Source organism: Uranotaenia lowii, chromosome 2 (assembly GCF_029784155.1).
Source record: "Uranotaenia lowii strain MFRU-FL chromosome 2, ASM2978415v1, whole genome shotgun sequence".
Taxonomy (NCBI): Eukaryota; Metazoa; Arthropoda; class Insecta; order Diptera; family Culicidae; genus Uranotaenia; species Uranotaenia lowii.
The window spans coordinates 185738216-185757380 of NC_073692.1; the positions used below are offsets into that span (position 1 = coordinate 185738216).

Consider the following 19165-nt stretch of genomic DNA (forward strand, 5'->3'; position numbering starts at 1 on the left):
GAGTTGCTAAATTTTTCCAAAAGATATGGTGAAAATAAAAAAAGGGGATCTCCCCTATACATGTACGCCTCCGCTGCAAGTCTTCTCGGCAAGCAAGCTTGTGTCGGCAGCGAGCGCGACACTGGCATTCGTGTGTAGACCACCAAGCGTAGCACCTCGGCTCGCTATCACAAATGGGATTTTTTTGATTAGAGCTTTCTGAGCAATGGATCAAGTCTCCTTCAATAGAGGATCAAGTCCCCCATAACTTCAAAAATATCGCATTTTTTCACTCCCACGAAAATGCTTCTAGTACATCTACCGGTTCAAGTATCGTTCTAGTTTTTGGAGCCTAGAAACTTGAAGTTACACGCTGTCTGAAAATATAAAAGGGTTCGAGTTGTTAAACTTTTCTGAAAAGATATGTTGTAAATAAGAAAATGGAATCAAGTATCCTCATTCTCCCATACCGTTTCACATTTTCGGTTGGTTTAGAATTTTCCCAAAAACTGAGAAATAATTATAACCTCTGAAAAATGACTAACATGTGCCAAATCGAATGATCTGCAACAATTCAAGACGCTAAATGAATACAAATCATTCAAGTTGGCTACTGTCAGTAGCCCAATCGACATAGTCGCGCACGTGGTTACTCTCAATTTGCACTAAATGGTTGCAACAACTACCGGCTAGCTAATAAAATTATCTGCAACTTTACACGAGATAGGTTTCAACGGAACTTATTCTTAGAACCGCGGTAAGCCGGTCTGAGTTGTCACAGCAGGTAACGCTACAAAGCTGGATTGATGTCGCACTTGTTCTCTCGCGTAGAACGTAGCTGAGAGTGAACGACGAGCTTCCATGCGCTGCTGTTATCGCGTAGTGCGTATTTTGCGATCTACTGGTTCTAAGGAAATCGGCGAGCGTCGTGGGACACGCGATGCCGCCCGCCGATGACGACGCCGGTAGTTCTGACTGGTGGCGCAAAACAAACTACCTTCAAGTCAGCTGTTTCGCGAGATGAACGAACATCAGCGGAGGATTTTTTCTGTTGAGATCGCGGCTCGCGTACCCGCGTAGGAACGGAAACGTCGTTACAACTTCGAAAGGAGGTAGGTATATGGGGATCGGTAGACTTCTAGCTGGCGCAATTTTTTTTTTTATTCTTGAGCGCTCGAGCACACCTCCAGCCTGATCGCGCGCTTGTTTGTCGGACGTCTCTGGCTCTGAGGCGTATGTGGTACGATACGCCGTCGTCGCGTCGTAGGGCTCGGAAAAACTTAAACTTGAAGTGCGCGCGTGAACGCGACGAGAATCGTTTGGCGCGGCATTAAGGAAGATTCTTGGCAAAGTTTAGTTCTAGTGCGTACGCGAGCCCGGCCGGACGTGTTCTGATTAGTTTTTAAATTGGCAGGCATTTTGTGCGATTCAGTCTGTACGAGTTCAGACATTGTTATCAGTCCAAGGAACAGTGTTGCACAAATCTTCTAATTTACGAGAAGTGCTCATATGTGTTTCAGATTTTGAACCCAAGTGCAAGGGAGGGAAGTTGTTTGGGTAACTGGGAAGTGCTCAAGTGCGTCTGGTATCAATTGAATTGAAATTTTGTTCCAGTTTGGTGATATTTGCATAAACCTTTACGTGTGTGGTAGACCTTTCGAAATAAAAAAAACAACAAACGGTGAACTAAAAGTTTTTCGTTCAAATAAGAATCAATTCCGCCGCTGAAGGGAAGTGGAAGATCACTAAGACGCGATAGTTTTTCGCCAGGCAAAAAAGAAAAACGCATTCGTTTGTTGAGGTGAGTTGCTTTTTATTTCTTTCGACCGGCCGTTGCAATTTATTCGCAATTTGCGTTCTATTTTCGGGCCTTGTGGATGCATTTTCGTTGCATTACACCGAAAGTAAACAAAAACAGCTGTTGGTGTAGTGTTTAGTGATTCAGTTTAGTATAGATGACTTGGAAAACACATGTGGATTCACGAAGCAAACTATAAGCAGTTTTGTCGAGGTAAATTGGATAGAAGATGGGTGGTGTGATGGCAGAACTTGGACTTGAATGAACTTTGGTGTAATCGATGAACTGTCTGCTAAGGTCACAACGATATTTGGTACGAAGCCGTATGAATATTCATTGAAACAAATTTCTCTGAATGTGTAGTGTAGCTACTGAAAAAGCAACTCGATTAAAAGTTGAAAAAAATTTGCAGTTGGATAAACATTTTTTTTCTGTACATTTGTTCAAATACCTAGTTTTTTTTTTAATTGGAATTGAAGACGGCGGCGTTTAAAAAGAGTAACCATTTCGATCAAAGTACATTCAGTGGATAAAAGTGGATCCAAACAGTGGGCATTTAAAATATTTCTCGCGTGCATTTTCATTACGTCGTATGAAACATCTTGAGGATCGAGAGAAAATAGCTGCAAAAGTTTGAAAAAAAACTAAAAATTTGTGTTTCGCTTCTAGAATATGTTGTCAATATAAAAAATATTCTAAATGAACCGAGGTTACAACAAGTTTATGTTAGATTCAGTATTTTTGGTAATAAAACTGTTTGTTTACGTTTTGTTTTATACAACGTTATGAAAGCTCACGTGAGATTTCAGTTTGAGCTTGACAAATACCATCTAGTATTTTGTCTATAAAACATGTGTTTGACAAAAAACATATTTTTTTAATTGTCAATATGACTCACTTCATCGAACTGTGACATGATTGAACAGCTGTTTGATGAATTTGAGGTTATACTTATTTATTTAAATTTCTTTGTTCGGGATTTGCTTACGGTTGATGAACTGAACAAATATTTTGCAAATTTTAGGATTGTTTGATCAAATAAAAAAAAAACCAATGGGTGTTGGGAAGAATGACAGCTTGCTGTTAAATTCCTTTAGATAAAACAAATTTAAAGTCGATAAAAATTATTTTATGTTCGAAATCTACCTTTTTCTAAAAGCTATCGATCTTCGTCTATAATTCTGTTTTATTTTCATATTTCCCTTTCTATCTTCCTTTATTCTCTCACAATGTGTTAAGTTAAGCAAACAATTGTAAACAAACAAAATCGATTTTGGCTCCTTGAAGCCTAAAGGTATGAGCCGTTTCAAATAAAGAAATTGTAAAAAAAAATATTTTATAAGATTTATTCACTGTTTTTCGTTGAATTTACACTTTAGAGGCAGAGTTGTCCGAACGTTTATTTTTTAATTATCTTTAGATTAGACCGTGTCATACATTTCTGAGTTTGTTACATGGATAGGTTTATAATATTGTTGAAATTTGCAAATAATTTCTTTGGAGATGTTTTCATTTTAAATTGACATTCCTTTAAATAAAGCATGGATCACTACAAATCTGGACGCATTAAAACGGGTCTATCTCGGAGCTATGTAAACGAAATAAAAATGTTTTGTACTTGAAATGTAGGGTTTTTATTGCACTTTAGAGGAAAAATAATAAAAAAATTATTCCGATGTTGTTTTGATGAATTTTCGAACTTTTGGTTGAGTATCACTCATTATAGTTTGAACACCCTATTCGCTGACCTCAGCGGCCATTTTGTTCCACAATCTCTTCATCTCTGTTGCTTCCCGAGTCGTCCTACCATTCTTCTTCATCTTCTGCTTGACAATTGTCCAAAATTTTTCGATAGAGCGGAATTGAGGGCAGTTGGGTGGGTTGATGTCCTTTTCGACAAAATCCACCCGTTGGCCCAATACCACTGTAGAACCTCCTAGCTGTAGTGGCAGCTTGCCAAATCTGGCGAAAACTTAACTAGTCCTTTGTGAGATCTAATGTACGAAAAAAAAAAGTTTTTCAGGCATTCCTCCTTGTAAATTTCGGAGTCCATGGTCTTGTTTTTCACAAAAACTGGAATTTTTCGTCCGCAGCTGCAGATACCTTGCCAGATCAAACACTTTCTTGCACACTTATCAGCAAAAACGAATTTGAAGTTGCCGGGGACATCACCATGACCAGTGCAGTGCACCACTGCAGTGGCTTTACATAATTTTTGGTCAGAAAGCTACCCAAAATCCATCTTCACGTACGTTTCGTCATCCATGAGGATGCATCCGTCGAACTTCGTTGGAATCTTCTTGTATAACTTGCGGGCACTTCCTTTGGCTACTAAATTCTGCTTCAATGTCCGGTTTGGTTGCTTACTGGTCCGATAGGATCGTATTCCTTCGCGTAGACGAATTCTGCGGTCGGCGTTGAATTTCTTGGCAATGTCATAGTCCGACTACCCTGTGTTTTCCTTGATCGTTCTCAACACCTTCAAATGCAGTTTCTGATTCTTAGGTCCACTATAACGCTTGGTATGAACCTGCCGATCTATAGTACGCATCTCACGGAAACGTTTGAGAACGCTACACACGGTTGATTTGACAATTTTTAACGATTTCGCGATTTTTGAACCCGACCACGTCGGGTTTTTGACGTGGGTGTTCAAAATTTATTTTCATCTCGCGGCTTCCATCACGTGTAACTTTTTTGAAACAAAACGAATCGTAATGAAATTTTCAGCACTGGTAGAAGAAACATTCTTCTACAAAGTGCTGCCAAAACATTCCAGATCCGACAACTAGGAGCACTATGGTAAAATAAATAGTGCGTCCAGATTTGTAGTGATCCATGCTTTAATATATTATGTGCATTAGGCCACTGCAAGCCTTGTATGTAAGTTTTCAATTTATAAATTTTTGCACAAGCCCATAACTTATTTTAGTTGTTTTGCCTACTGAAAATAGCAATAAAAATTTTAGAGGCGATTTATTGAGTCCTGAATTTGTTTGGGAAAACAAAATTTTTCATTCAAAAATCACCAGAGATGTACTGGAAATTCAGAAAAAATGTAACTTTGCATTTTGAATATTCCTGGCTTGCAGTACATTTCATGTAAACCAACCACAAACCTAACATGTACCCTGAGAAAATGTTTAATGTTATACGAAAAACAAGTTTTTCAAAAAAAAATTTTAACTTTAGCGTTTTTGACTGCTTATTTGAAAGCTATTTTACTTTAGAATGAAAATAAAAAAAAAACATAATAAGCTGCTTTACATAGCTAATAAGTTTGTTGATTTATATAATCTTGACAAAAATATTTCATGAAATTATTGAAAGCCCTAGCAATGAAATACCGCCATTTTTTAACACTTTTCAATTGTTTCAAATTTTAATTTTGAAATGGTGATAACTTTTTTTCATGAATTACTTAGCTTCCTTTCAAACTAACAATGAGAAAAACTTACGAATAGACAAAGCCACTAATTAAAGACAGGCTTCATTTCTAACTTATTTGAATTTTCTGGATAAATTTTAATGCAAAATTTCGGAAGTTTTTCAAAATTAAAGAAATTTTTAAATGGTTCGTTAACCCTTCGAAATATTGCTTTGATTTTCTCAGCAAAATTGTAGATGCCTATGAAATAATGAAATTTTGCTTTGATTTTTTAGTAAAAATTGTATATGGAGAAAACCGTTTATAAAATGAGAAATACATTTGAAAAAACTTCATCTAGGGCATGGGTGGCCAACATTTTCAACATGTGGGACAAATTTCATAAATGAGATGTAATAGCGGGCCAAAAAAATATTTTCGGTAATATTCAAAGATAATGAAAAATAATGGGTTTTTAAAAACGCTATAAAAAGATTTGCCTAGGTCACATCAACTATGGATTCATCTTAATAAGGCATTTCTCTTATTGGCATATTTTTACAAATTTTGCTCTATTTGAAAATTAGAAGAAATGTTTCGCAAAACGAAAAGAATTATTGCTATCAAATAATGTATGTACATCAATCTTTTCAAGGATTTTGAAAACTCCACGGTTTATTCATCCCAGAATGTTAAACCGCGTGACTATAATAAGCACTTTTTAAGTATTCAAGTTAACCGTTCTCTTTAGAAATATATAGGTAGGAAAATTAAAAATTAAATACTGTGGAATGGAATTGTTCACAAAAGAAATGTTCACGAGCTTTTGACATTTAAAAGAATAGTTTTTTCAGCGAACTTTAGTTATATCATAAATATTGATTTTTGATAGCAAGAAACTGTTCACGAAACAAATGGGACGTGGGTTCTTTAATGTTATTAAGTAAATATACTAGCTAGAATTGTGAAAATCATGCTGATTTTTTTTTGTTAAACTCTCCTTTAAGCGATGCCGAAAAAGCGAAAAAGCCAATACTCCATTAATGGATTAAAAATAACGAAAGTTTTTGAAAAAATTTGTTTTTTTTTGAAAATCTACCGAAATTTGGATGGAAAAGTGATCAGGAAACCGGAATAAAGAGGAAGCTACTGCTTGCTTCTTTAATTCTCAAATAGCGTGTTTTTTAGAAGACATTACCAAAAAAGCTCATAGTCATCACAATACACCAACAAATTTGAAAAAATGCTTATCGAGCTAGAATAATGAAAAAAAAAAAACAGTTAGGCCTTATAAGAAATATTGTACAGTTTTTTGCTTGCTGTACCTAATAAATAACGTTAAAGATTAAATTTTTCGTACGAAATCTTTCTAAAAACAAATTGAGAAAAAATTGTGGCTTATGGAGGAAGATTAAACATTTACCGAATTTGACACGAGTTGCCACTTAATGGAACAAGTTATAGGTATCTATTATTATTATTATTTCTGGCTCATTTATGTTGATTGAAAAATCTCTGGATGTAATTTACTTCATTTTTGGGCAAATTACTTTACTTCTTATACTGTTTACCAGCTGATCTAGGAAAATGTAAATTTTAGCGAGGAACACCGAAATTTACAGAAAGTGTCTTAAACTGACACGTATTATACTAGTGGCCCGTAGTCGATAAACAGCTTGAGAAATAGAGAAGCAAACACCATGGAAAATTCACAATCTGTTTTTTTTAATTACGAACGCTCTTTAAATAAACCGTGAGGTTCTGAATTCTCATACGTCTGTTGAAATGTTCATTTCATTATGATATTTCAAAAAGTTCAATTTTAATTTTTTTCAAAAACTTATTTTTACATTATAAACAGGTGTCCACATTCTTTCGTGAACGCTCCTTACGGATCTCAGCATCAACTCAATCCAACTATTTTCAAATCTTTCAGTTCCCAAGCCTTTCATAAACAGGATGAACACGAATTTGATTGTTTTATAATCATTGAACTTTTCTAAGTTAAAATTTTGCTAAAAAAAAGTCGTAATTCTGAGAGATTTGTCAGTACAAAACCGGTTGCAGCCAAATTCTACTACCGGAATTTAAATTCTGTTAAGTTTTTAATTTTTTAGTTTACATTGATACAGAGCACGATGCCAATAAAAATATATTGGGATTTGGTTTAATTTTCAATAATATACCCTTTATCTGTTTTAGCTTATAAAAAAATAACAAAAAGGGAATATTATTATCTACAGAGGAAACTTACGATATTCAACATAATTTGCAAAAGGTAATTAATTTTATTGGACGAACGAGGTTGTTGAAATAGAATTAAAGTTACGAATGGTCGAAGTTGTTGTTGAAGTATAATTCTGATTAAGATGTTGATATGATTCGGTGATTTTTTTTAACGATTTTTCTACGATTTTGATACCATCTTACTACCTTTCTGAAGCTTATACTTTATAAATGGATGTCTCCTTAAACTTCTCAATATCAAAACTAGACTCCACTTGAATGCTCTTTATAAAAGGTTTATTTTCTCCTCCTCCCCCCACCTACGAGCGTTACGTTATAAAAGGATGTCTCCTTAAACATTTTAAGATTAATTTCGTAAATTTCAGAATAATTTTAGAAATCAGCACCTCATATTTCTCTTCAAATTAAAATTTATCTGTGTTAAAATCTTTACTTGACTTGGTTTTAGGACTTATACTGTGGTTTGAATCAGCGGAAGACAATTTTATAATGATCAATTACAGCATTTGTTTTTGAATTTTTTTTAACTTTATCCGTGATAACGAGAGGTAAATTTCTCATAACCAGTATTTTTGTGTAATGACCGATGAAAAAAAAAAACAATACATGAAAGCACCATAAATGCCAAATGTAAATTTAATACAAAGTTACACAGGCAAATATCTGTGGTAGATAGAACCTGGAATTGGAAAATTATAGATAAAATTAGATAAAAATAAGATGTGTACCTTGCTTTCAACCAACCGAACATTCTTCAACAGCAAATGGATGTGTGTTGTTTTGATCAAAATATTCGCAGACGTCAAGACAGACAATTCTAGTAAAAAAAAAATCTATTCTAGTACATCCTGATAAAACTGCTCGAATAAAGTGGGACTGAAACAAAGCGTAGTTTGCTTTTTAGTTAGATCGTCTGTAGTGGTGTGTTAAGAAAATAAAACACGCATACCTTTTGCCGAAAATAAAAACACGGATTTTTCAGTCTATCAACGAGTTTAGGCGATGATGTACGCGTATAAGTTTCCGAAAAAAAGATTTTTAATTTTAATTTATAATGGCTACGACAATATCCTATTCATAATGTGAAATAAATCCTTCACCATTTTGATGTGCTTTTTGATGAAATCAGCTGGCACGCAACTACTTTTCGGACATTTCATACCAAAAACGAAACAGTAAGATTTTGTATGACACAATAGACTGAGTCGATTTGTGGTAATTTTTGAATTTCTCAAACCCTGGGGTCTTAAAAGCTTCGTTTTGGTTCGAAACTCATCCATGATTTTTTGCAGAATTTTTAACTAACGATTACATGAGTAAATTTGAACTTTTAGGTTTGTATGGGAAAATTGAATATTTTGTACTGAAAAACCAACATCATTTTTGTTTCTTCTGTGGAACCGAGCCTGCTGATGGTTTTTGTGCCAATTTATAAATTTCTTACAGGAAATTTTCCGCTGAACAACTTTGTCGAATATCATAACTTCGTATCTTTTTAGACAAAAAAGTTATAAGCTCAATAACAGGTGAATGTCTTTTGGCATTGACAAACAAGAAATTCAATTGACACCACTGCTGGGTGCCTAGCGAAGTATTGCAAGACCACTTTTCATGCCATACTTCATGGGGCACAAGCAGTGGTGTCAATTGAATTCATGGTTTATCAATCCAAAAAGAAATACACCTGTTAAACAGCTAATAACTTTTTTGTCTAAAAAGATACGAAGTTATGATGTTCAACAAAGTTGTTCAGCGGAAAATTTCCTGAAAGAAATTTATAAATTGGCACAAAAACCATTAGCAGGCTCGGTTCCACAGAAGAAACAAAATTGATCTTGATTTTTCAGTACAAAATATTCAATTTTCCCATACAAACCTAAAAGTTCAAATTTACTCATGTAAACGTTACTTAAAAATTCCGCAAAAAATCATGGATGAGTTTTGGACCAAAACGAAGCTTTTAAGACCCCAGGGTTTGAGAAATTCAAAAATGACCCCAAATCGACTCAGTCTAATGACACAAGTTTAAGTATCCCGTACGCGTTAATTCTCGACAACATCGGTGATTATGAGAATTAAGCCAAAAGAGTCATATTTGGTGAACTGGGAGCCATTGATTTTAATCCAAAAAACCTGTTTTTTTCCTGTACCAGTACTTGGAATGTAAAAAGCCCGATTAAAAATGAACATATTATCAAAATGGACTCTTCAACACCAGGAGTGGTTTGTCTGATGATACTGCAAAATTAGAATGGAAAATATTTGATGTTTGGCTACGGCTTTACCACAGCAACTATATTAAACCGTGTAAGAGCTTATTACGCACCCTATGTAATAGTTATCGTTTGGTTATTCTTATGCTCAATTTTTTTTTACAATGAACTCTTAAAATCTTTAATTTTGCATCATTACCTGACGCACCCTGAAAGCCCAGGAAAAAAAATTATACCTCTTATACCTTGAGTGTCAATTTCAATTTTTACAAAATATATAGTTTTGAAAACCTCGTAACATAACTTAAATAATGTATCTATCAGAAACTATTCACCTACAATACTTCAGCTTTCCGTTATTTAAAGTCTAATAAAAACAATCCGAAAAAATATATTTCAGAAACATGACTGTAGGTAACTATGGAATGCAAAAACAAAATTTAACTAAGTGTTCAAGATAGCTGAAATTAGAAGCTAAACGTTGAATATAAGGATATATATTTTTTTTTTTTTTTAAGATCACGGCCACAAAAATGCTAAAAAGTTGTATAAAAACCCACATTTCAATCAATGAACCGTCAAAATTCTTTAAGTCATATCAGATCAATTTTGAAAAGAGGATTTGAAAGTTGACGCAATTTGGCATATTTTTGCATCTTTAGATTTTCGAAAAACGTAAATAAAGAATTTTTGAGGAATTTTCACTGGCAGCTGTTTTTAGCACTTTTTGTCATATTAAAGATTTTCTAAGACTTAAATTAAACTTTGCACTGGAGTTTGAGTATATTCACACAAGATTTTCGCAAATAATTTATATTCATCAGATTCATTTATATTTAACATATTTTTGTAAAGTATAGTAGCGCTAACGTAATTACACAACTAGAATTAGCATTTGATAACCCTTCTGGTGAATATAAATTAATGACGGAAATCTCACATTATTATATGTACTGAAAATCCATTGCAAAGTTGAATTTAAGTCTCAGAAAATCTGAGAAATTTACAAAAGGTGAAAATCTTTAAAATGACAAAAAGTTTAAAAAACAGCTGCTTTTGAAAATTCGTAAAAAAAATCTGTGTTTCGTACTTCGAAAATCTTGAGATTCAAAAATGTGCCAAATTACGTCAACTTCAAAATTTTTCTGGTATGACCTAAACAATTTTGACGGTTCATTGATTAAAAAGCATGTTTTTACACCATTTTTTTTTACCTTTTTTGTGGTCATGATTTAAAAAAAATATATCCCTATGTGCAACGTTTAGCTTCTAACTTCGGCTTTTTTGGACACTTAATGATCTACAGCCTTTTTTCCGAAGCATGTTTTTTTTCGGATTTTTTTCTTAGACTTTGAATAACGGAAAACTGAAGTGTTGTTTGTGATTAATTTCTTGAAAACATATTTGAGTTACAGGTTAAGGTTGCCAAAACTATAAATTTTGTAAAAATCGGTTGTTATATTGGTTTTATTCAGGAGTGTCAAATTGAAACTCCAGGGACTCTAACGGGTAAAAATTTCAGAGACGGATGAGGGTTAAAACCCCATCTATCAGCTCAACTGTTGCAAGAATTCTTTAGCCACGCTGCTAGCAAATGAACTTGAAATTTGCAAACCGAATCGAGTGTATTCGATAACGAAAGCACGCATCATGGTCCTGATTCTGGGTAATCTGGTTATTAAGCACGAGCTATATAATACAAACAAGAACAATACAGATTCCCTGTTCCGAAGGAATTACTACTGGCAGATGGGTAAATTCTTTATCAGCTTTCAAGCAATTGTAGAGGTAATTGCTTTACAGTTGTACATCATATTCCGGATCTTCTTGTTAATTTATTGAGTTTTTATTTATTCAGAATGACACTAATTTTTTTTTTAAATATTGTTCTAATCAAAGCTATTTATTGAATACATTTCTGCTGTTACCAATCGATGAATAATTAAATATTTCAAAGAAACAGAATTCAAACCAGAACGTTTGCCACAACTGATAAGACTCCCAATGGTCATATTGAACCAAGTTCTTCGCAAATCGAGGTTACCTACATTGATATCGTGAGACGGGCACCTACATACATTCGTTCATAGGTTCGACTGGCTTCGACCGGAACAGATGACGAACTTCCCGCCAATCTAATGATAGGTTTTGAATTGAATTAAGCGTCTTGATGCGATGGAGTCGCGTGTTCGATTCCACGTGCTGTATATAAGACGGTATTTATGGTAGATGGCATGGACTATCGCAAATGTTTTACTTATGTGTTTTTCTTATTGTTGTTTTTTTTTGTAGCTTGGTGTCTCTCTCGGACCAGACGATTATTACGTTGAGCTGGTTGGATGGTTTCGTTTTTGCATAACATAAAAGCGGCGGCCGTCGTCCGCCCGCCTTCGTACATTCTTCGGGTGCTTCTGAATGCAAACTTCGGCCGGCACATGTGCCGGTTCTAATCGCTTAATGAAAAGAATTTATAATAGGTGCAATAATCGATTGTAGAACACTTGTACCTATATGGAAATAAAACTTTGTGCTTGGTGAATAATTTATTAGAATAACTTTCGCAAAGACACTCTAGAGGAACTATTGGAGAGAGGGCCATTCACGAGTGCAAAAAATATTCTTTCAAAGGTAAATTCAGTACTATTTGTATGTATGTATGTATGTATGTATGAGAACCCACAAAGTGGCTGATAGGTTTTTCGACCCGAGTCGGTACGGGAAGTCTCCATAGAACATTCAAATATTGTTCATGCTTAAATCATCAACAATAATTACAGCACAACCAAGGGGTCCGTTACCACTGGTTTGGGATAGGTTTGACTCACCAAACTCTCTTCCAACTATTCGAAACAAATTCAGAATTATGAAAAGGTATCCTAGTATCTTTCGCATAATTCCAAATTTGCCGAGATACTCCGGCTGGCCCATTGTATTTCAGTTTTTCGTTCGTTTGATGTCCTATCCAACCCCCCACAAATTCCCTTGAATAGAGTTAAGCTATTATTATTTTTTTATTTATTTGACCATTATTCCACAACAACTCACTAAAGTTTTAAAAACAGCTTGCCTTTTTATCATCTCCAGTTCTACAATTCTCTAAAATTTCTATCTCTCTCTTCTCTGAAAATCTTCAAACTTTTTTATCCTATTTATTTATTTATTTTTTTTTAACTTTTTTAAATTAACATGATTCTAAGTTTAAGGGGTGATACGGTCAAAATTTGGTCAAGAGAAAACGCGTGTAAATCGGTGAAATCGTTTATTTAAAAAATCAAATTAGATTTCTTTTTCAAGTTAAATAGGTAAAAAATTCAGGAAAAATGTTCAGTTAGGCTTCCGCTTTTCCATCCCATCCCTGCCATCAGATTTTGTACAGCCAGCTTGTCCACCTTCTTTGCCGCAGGAAGCCAGTTTGCCTTGAACTGCTGCTCGTCCTTAGCAGTATTTTTGGTTTTCTTTAGGTTCCGCTTGATATTTGCCCAGTATTTCTCAATTGAGCGGAGCTCTGGCGTGTTGGGAGGGTTCTTGTCCTTGGGAACCACCTGCACGTTGTTGGCGGCGTACCACTCCATGGCCTTTTAACGGTAATGGCAAGATGCCAAATCCGGCCAAAACAGTACGGAACAACCGTGTTTCTTCAGAAAAGGCAGCAGACGTTTATTCAAACACTCTTTCACGTAAATTTCTTGGTTGACAGTCCCGGAAGCTATGAAAATGCTGCTTTTCAAGCCACAGGTACAGATGGCTTGCCAAACCAGATATTTCTTCGCGAACTTTGACAGTTTCATGTGCTTGAAAATATCTGCTACCTTTCCCCTTCCTTTTGCCGTATAAAACTCCTGTCCCGGAGGCTGCTTGTAGTCGGCTTTGACGTAGGTTTCGTCGTCCATTACTACGCAGTCAAACTTCGTCAGCATCGTCTTGTACAGCTTCCGGGATCGCGCTTTGGCCGTCGTACTTTATTTATCATCGCGATTTGGAGTCACTACCTTCTTGTAAGTCGATATTCCGGCTCTTTTTTTGGCTCGATGCACGGTTGTAGACGATACACCCAGCTTATTTGCGGCATCTCGGAGAGAGAGGTTAGAGTTTCGCTTGAAACTACCGGGGAAATTTTTTTGAAACAATTTAAAAAAATCGTCATTTTTTTCTTTTTCTAAATGTTCCACTAATGGGACGCTTCAGCTAATCTCACTAATTATAGATCAGCTATCAAGCATAAATTTCTATTATTGTGAAAAAAATTATTGATTTGGCCGAAATACACATTCTACAGTCAATGCACCTTCAGTAGTCGGACTTTTTCGGTAGTCGGACACACCCTACAGCGCCATTATATAGAGCGCGAGTATTGTATTACATGGATGAGCAGCCTGCGACCCGCGAAACAGTTGGGTCGTTGAATAAAAGGGTTGCTCACCATAGCTGCACCCACAAATCCGACTCTACTCGAATAATGAACTTCTTTGGAGGTGGAATTATTGGTATAAGATTCTATACCGGAACGGCATTATTAAGCTTTCTAGTAACTGACATTGTTCTCTCAGTGCAACCGCATTGCATAAGTCTGAATGAAACCAAATAAATTCCAAATAGTTTCATATTCCCACCCATTCCCCTCCCATTCTCATCCATTTCCCTTCAAAGACAAAGGAGGTGAAAGAAATGTACCGGCAAAACGACAGACGGTCAATGCAGTGTGGTTTTTTGGAAAGCGGGGCGGGCAGAATGACTATGACAATTAAATTGCGTTTGCTAACCGCCCAGACAACCATTTGGTGGGTATTTCGAATTTGCAACACAAATATACGTGTAAATATATGTACGTGTAAACATATCGTATATAATGCAGCAAAACCAGTATATACATATCATTTTTGAGGCCATATAGGACATTAGCACACGTATTCTTGATTTGCATTGTATTGTCGTAATAAAATCATGCAATGTATTTAAATACGATAAAGAACATTGTAGGTGCAGATATACGGATTGTCGTAATAAAATCATGCAATGCATGTAAATACGATGAAGAATATTGATGGGCCGCACATTGTAGGTGCATATATACGAAAACGAGTTTAAATAACATTCTAACAATATAATCTGTAAAATGAAATACGACTTCTGGTTGTCTGGGCGACTCATATGGTGCACTGGGTAAGATATCGGACTGGCAAGCCGAGATGAGATGTTGCAATGAGTTCGATCATCACTTTATTTTGTTTTGATGAATTATCCAATACGATGAAAATCCCAAAAAATGGTTTTTTCTTGTTTCGCTTGAATGTAGTGTTCGAGTCTTTATGCCAGTTGTGCTTTTCCGACCATATAATCTTTGGTACAATACACTTTTCAGCGCATTTTCGGCACAGAGATTTGCTAAATAGGCATTGGATTTTTGCAACCTCTTCTATGGGTGGGTATAGTAGAAAAAACTTCCGAGAAAACTATCGAAGCGCTAAAATTGCTTGTGACAAACTTCCAATATTTGAATCTTCAAGTGATGATGATTGAGTTAATTGATTAAGTAATGTGTTGTCTAAAGAGGCTGAATGCGAATTGTTTTTTGTTGCTGAGGGTGAGTGTTCTTTGTTCGTACTAGTGTTTATTGAAAGGGGAGTGTTACATTTAATTGCTCCTTACATAAAAAATCTACTCGATGATAGTTCTTAATTATCCGCTGCTCGATGTGATTTTTCGGATACTGGTTGAGAGTTGTTTTTTACGTGGGAACTCATTTTCGTGCATCAAGGTGCGTCGTCGTAGCTGTGCGACTCTTTGATGAAGCCCTTGGGCTACTTGTGCACAGAGTTGCCAAATGATTTTTTTTTTTCAAAAAAGTCTGGATTATTTGAAAAAGTGTCTGGAAAAGTCTGGATAGCGATCTTCGTAGGTGGTGACCTTTTTCAAGGTCAACAGATATCAATTTTACAGATAGTATGCTTCTCATTACTCGTTTATTCGTATAGTACACAGATAGGGGAAAACTGTACAAAACGTACCAGTTAAGCTTAATCGCTATTTAGAGCGATACCAATCATTTAAAAACCAAATTGAACGTTTACGATGATTCAGAGAACTGATTTACGTCTTACTAAAAAGAAGAACAATGATAAAACACGGTTTTGATGATATTTTTCTAAAATACTAAAACATCTAGAAAACACACCGCGGGGTAGAACGCCAAAACTAATGGACAGAACGCACCATACCGAAAGGGTGGTAAGAAATGGAATCATGGTTATACGGAATGTAATAATTGAAACATCAAATGTTTTATAACACGTTCACCGTATTTTTGTAAACTAACCACTAAGGTGTCCCAAAATTGCATAATGTCTGGGTATCTGGAAGCTCACCCTTCAAATGGCAGATTAGGAAGAACAAACTTTTGTATGGAGCCAACTAAAAAAAAATCATGTTTTGAGGTTCCGCAAATTCGATCTTTACAAAAAGTACACTTTCTATAGATTTGATTTTAAATTAATTCTGGGTCCACAAATTTTTCAAAATTTATTTGTTTTATATTTTTTAAAATTTTGTTTAAATTAAATACTACACGTAATAAAATAAAATAATGAACCTAATTTGCATCAAAATTTACAATCAGCATGCTATTTTCCAGAAAAAAAATTTTTTGTCCAAAAATTTTGTATTCAACTCACCAAAATGTGTACTTAGCGTAAACTTTTTTAATATCAATGCAATCAAAAGTATTATTTTGTGAAGAATTTTTGACGGTTCAATCCTTATTTGAAATCACAATTTTGGATATTTTTAATTTAATTTTTAAATTCGTCTTTATAAATACTTACTTGAAAATAAAAACACTTGCAAAAAAAAACTTAGATGATTTAAGGGAATCATCAGAAGGCCATATGTAAAATTTGAATTGAATCTGATAACGGGAAGGGGCTGCACTGTATCTCAAGTGTGAATGGGATTCTGAGACATTGTGTTCTGAAGAAGCATTAAAAACTGGTTTTTCATCAAATACTTTTTTCTTAGCAAATCAATTTCTCGTTTATGTTGAATTTTTTTTAAATTTTACTAAGACTAACATTTCATCTGAAGACTGCAATACGATTGGACTGAAAACAAAAAAGTTATTACGGTTCAAAGATTGTGTTTTGCTCGCAAATTGTCATTTAACACGCAATGAGTACATTTTACGCCTTCAAGTAGGCAACGTAGGCAATAAACTTGAAAATGGCCGAAATTCGTTATATTTTTGCATTATTAACGTCATTTGGGAATCAGAAAATACAAAAAATGACATTTTGTCGTGATATTCGGTTTTTTTCTCAAAAGTTGTCAGCATTCAAAATTTAAGCGTATAACACGTGGTCTTGCGGGCATCCTACCCCAATTTTGATATGATTGTATTTAGTGAAAATTTGTGGGTAGTTAGTGAAATTCAACTAAATAATTATAGTCTTCCGAAAGTGCATACGAGTGGAAAACGATAAGCTGTATCTTTAACAGATTGCGCAGGCTGGTTGACTATAAAACATGAAAAATAACAAGTTTCACGTAGAATCGATTAATACTTCTGTTTCTAAGAAATGAAGTCGTTTCAGTGAACTTTATACCTAAGCAAGGATAGAAAATCTCGTTTCCACATTAAAAATGAAAAAAAACATCATTCGAAGTTAAAGCTTAGCGTATTTTCAAGAAACAATGGTCATCTTACCCGCTGGTGCCTCTTGTACAGTTTTCCCCTATATCTGCCAGGAGGTATCAATTGCGTGCTGCAATAAAACTTTCATTGCTACTTTATAAGATGCCTAGACATATTATGGCTAATGTTGAAAGCTACTATAAATTCAAAAGTATGTTTTAGAAAAGTCATGTGAAGGATCCTTTGCTAACGGGTTAAACCGTAGTTTGATTCGATGTCAAATAGTACCACAAAATTACTAGAATCAATTGACCGTTTCTTACTACCAATCTAATTAGTAGACATGTCTACCTACAGTGTAAACACTTAACTGCTAGGCACTAGAACATCCACCAATCGGAAAGGAATTCCAATCTAAATATCTAATAGCGCTTCCACGTGCTTGTGGCGAAAAAAAAAAAAATTCAAAACCACCCCAACCGAAAATCCGCCAAATGATGGATTTCAGCGCTGAATAACTGATGCGCAAGTCGCGTGTCCAGCCAAAGCTACTGACCTACTGAGCAGGTTAGTCTCCATTTGCTTAGGGTACCGGGGTATTTCTCGAGTAATTCACCGTTGGTGTGCTTAGCCTTTTGTTTGTGAAGTTATTTTGAATAAAATGAAGATTTTTATCAACTAAATTGAATATTGTTTTGTAATACCAATTTGTATTAAAAATACACATTTATTGAGAAAAATTTGTTGGAGGAACACTACTGATTCAGCATCAACAGCTACGCCAAATGATGCGTAGGGCGTATGCAAATTCATACACGGCCGACGGCTGTTATAGGCAAAAAATATTTGAATAGATAGAAAAAGGGAAACTAGATTCCATTTGAGACCAGGTTATGTAAACATCCTCAAATCGTTTGACGTCACTGGAAATTCCCGATTTCAGATAAATAACTATTCAAATTCGATGGGAAACCCCAAAGGGAATTCAACGTTCAAAAAATGTTGTTAGGAATTCTGTTCCTTTTTAGCAATTGCTTATGAAATAATATTATCATCATTTTCAACAAGTTCGAAGACGATGCTTTTATTAAAATTATCTCTTATCGAAGTTTAAGAAAAAAAAAAAACAAACGGTGCTCAGTACAATAACTAAGAATATCACTTCAAAATATTCACACATTTCCAATTTTACTTGAAAATGTAGAACAGCACAGTCGAAGCCCTAGGAGATTTCTAATGTTTGTATCGGCGTTCTGATAACAGAATAATGAGTACCGTAAAACGGGGTAACTTTACCGGGGTAACTTTGACCAACAATAAATTTTTCCACATTATCATCAATAACTCAGTCTATAGTTTGAATTTTTGGAAACTGTTTTCTACGTTTGAAAGCCTCCTTATTGAGTATTAAATAGGCAAAATTGGGTGTGTAATCGATATTATTTTCTGTGAGTAAAAATGTAATTTAAAAATCCTCAAATATCTGTTTTTTCCAAGGCTAGCAAACAAACAGCTCTTCTGATGATACCAAAAAGCATTTAGAAGCAAACGGGTTGTTGAATTTGAAAGAGCAACTTTTTTCTTTGTATAGGTATATTGAAAGTGCTATTTTTATAGTCAATTAATGATAATTTTTTGATATTAAAAAAAAAAGGACATTTTCCAAGAGTAAGCCCGTATTAGACAAATGGATAGTAACCCTATCAAATGATTGACTTTGAAGACAAAATTAAAATGGAAATAATGGGAGGGCCTAGGGGAATGTGTGAAGGTAAAATTGCATTTGGGTTTTCAAGCTTAAACTATTTAGCAATTGTTTTTATTTTTGCCCCTAAATGTATGCAGCATCATTGTTCTTTTTTCGATTATAAATGTTGTTAAAAGAAAACGTTAAAAAGCAAGTTAAAATTGATAAACTTGCATTTGTAAATATTATG

At 34.7% G+C, this 19165-nt stretch overlaps 1 protein-coding gene across 2 annotated transcripts in view; it reads left to right on the forward strand.

Annotated features, from left to right (window-relative positions):
• The first annotated feature begins 1327 nt into the window (after positions 1 to 1327).
• LOC129741959 (ATP-binding cassette sub-family G member 1) overlaps positions 1328 to 19165 on the forward strand; it is a 163098-nt gene continuing 145260 nt past the window's right edge. Inside the window, exon 1 of one of the 2 annotated variants that reach the window (XM_055733790.1) lies at positions 1328 to 1780. The gene's annotated coding sequence lies outside the window, so the exon portion shown is untranslated. Of the gene's footprint in view, positions 1781 to 1971; positions 1991 to 19165 lie in introns of those variants that run through there. The other variant, XM_055733791.1, reaches the window with a different exon arrangement.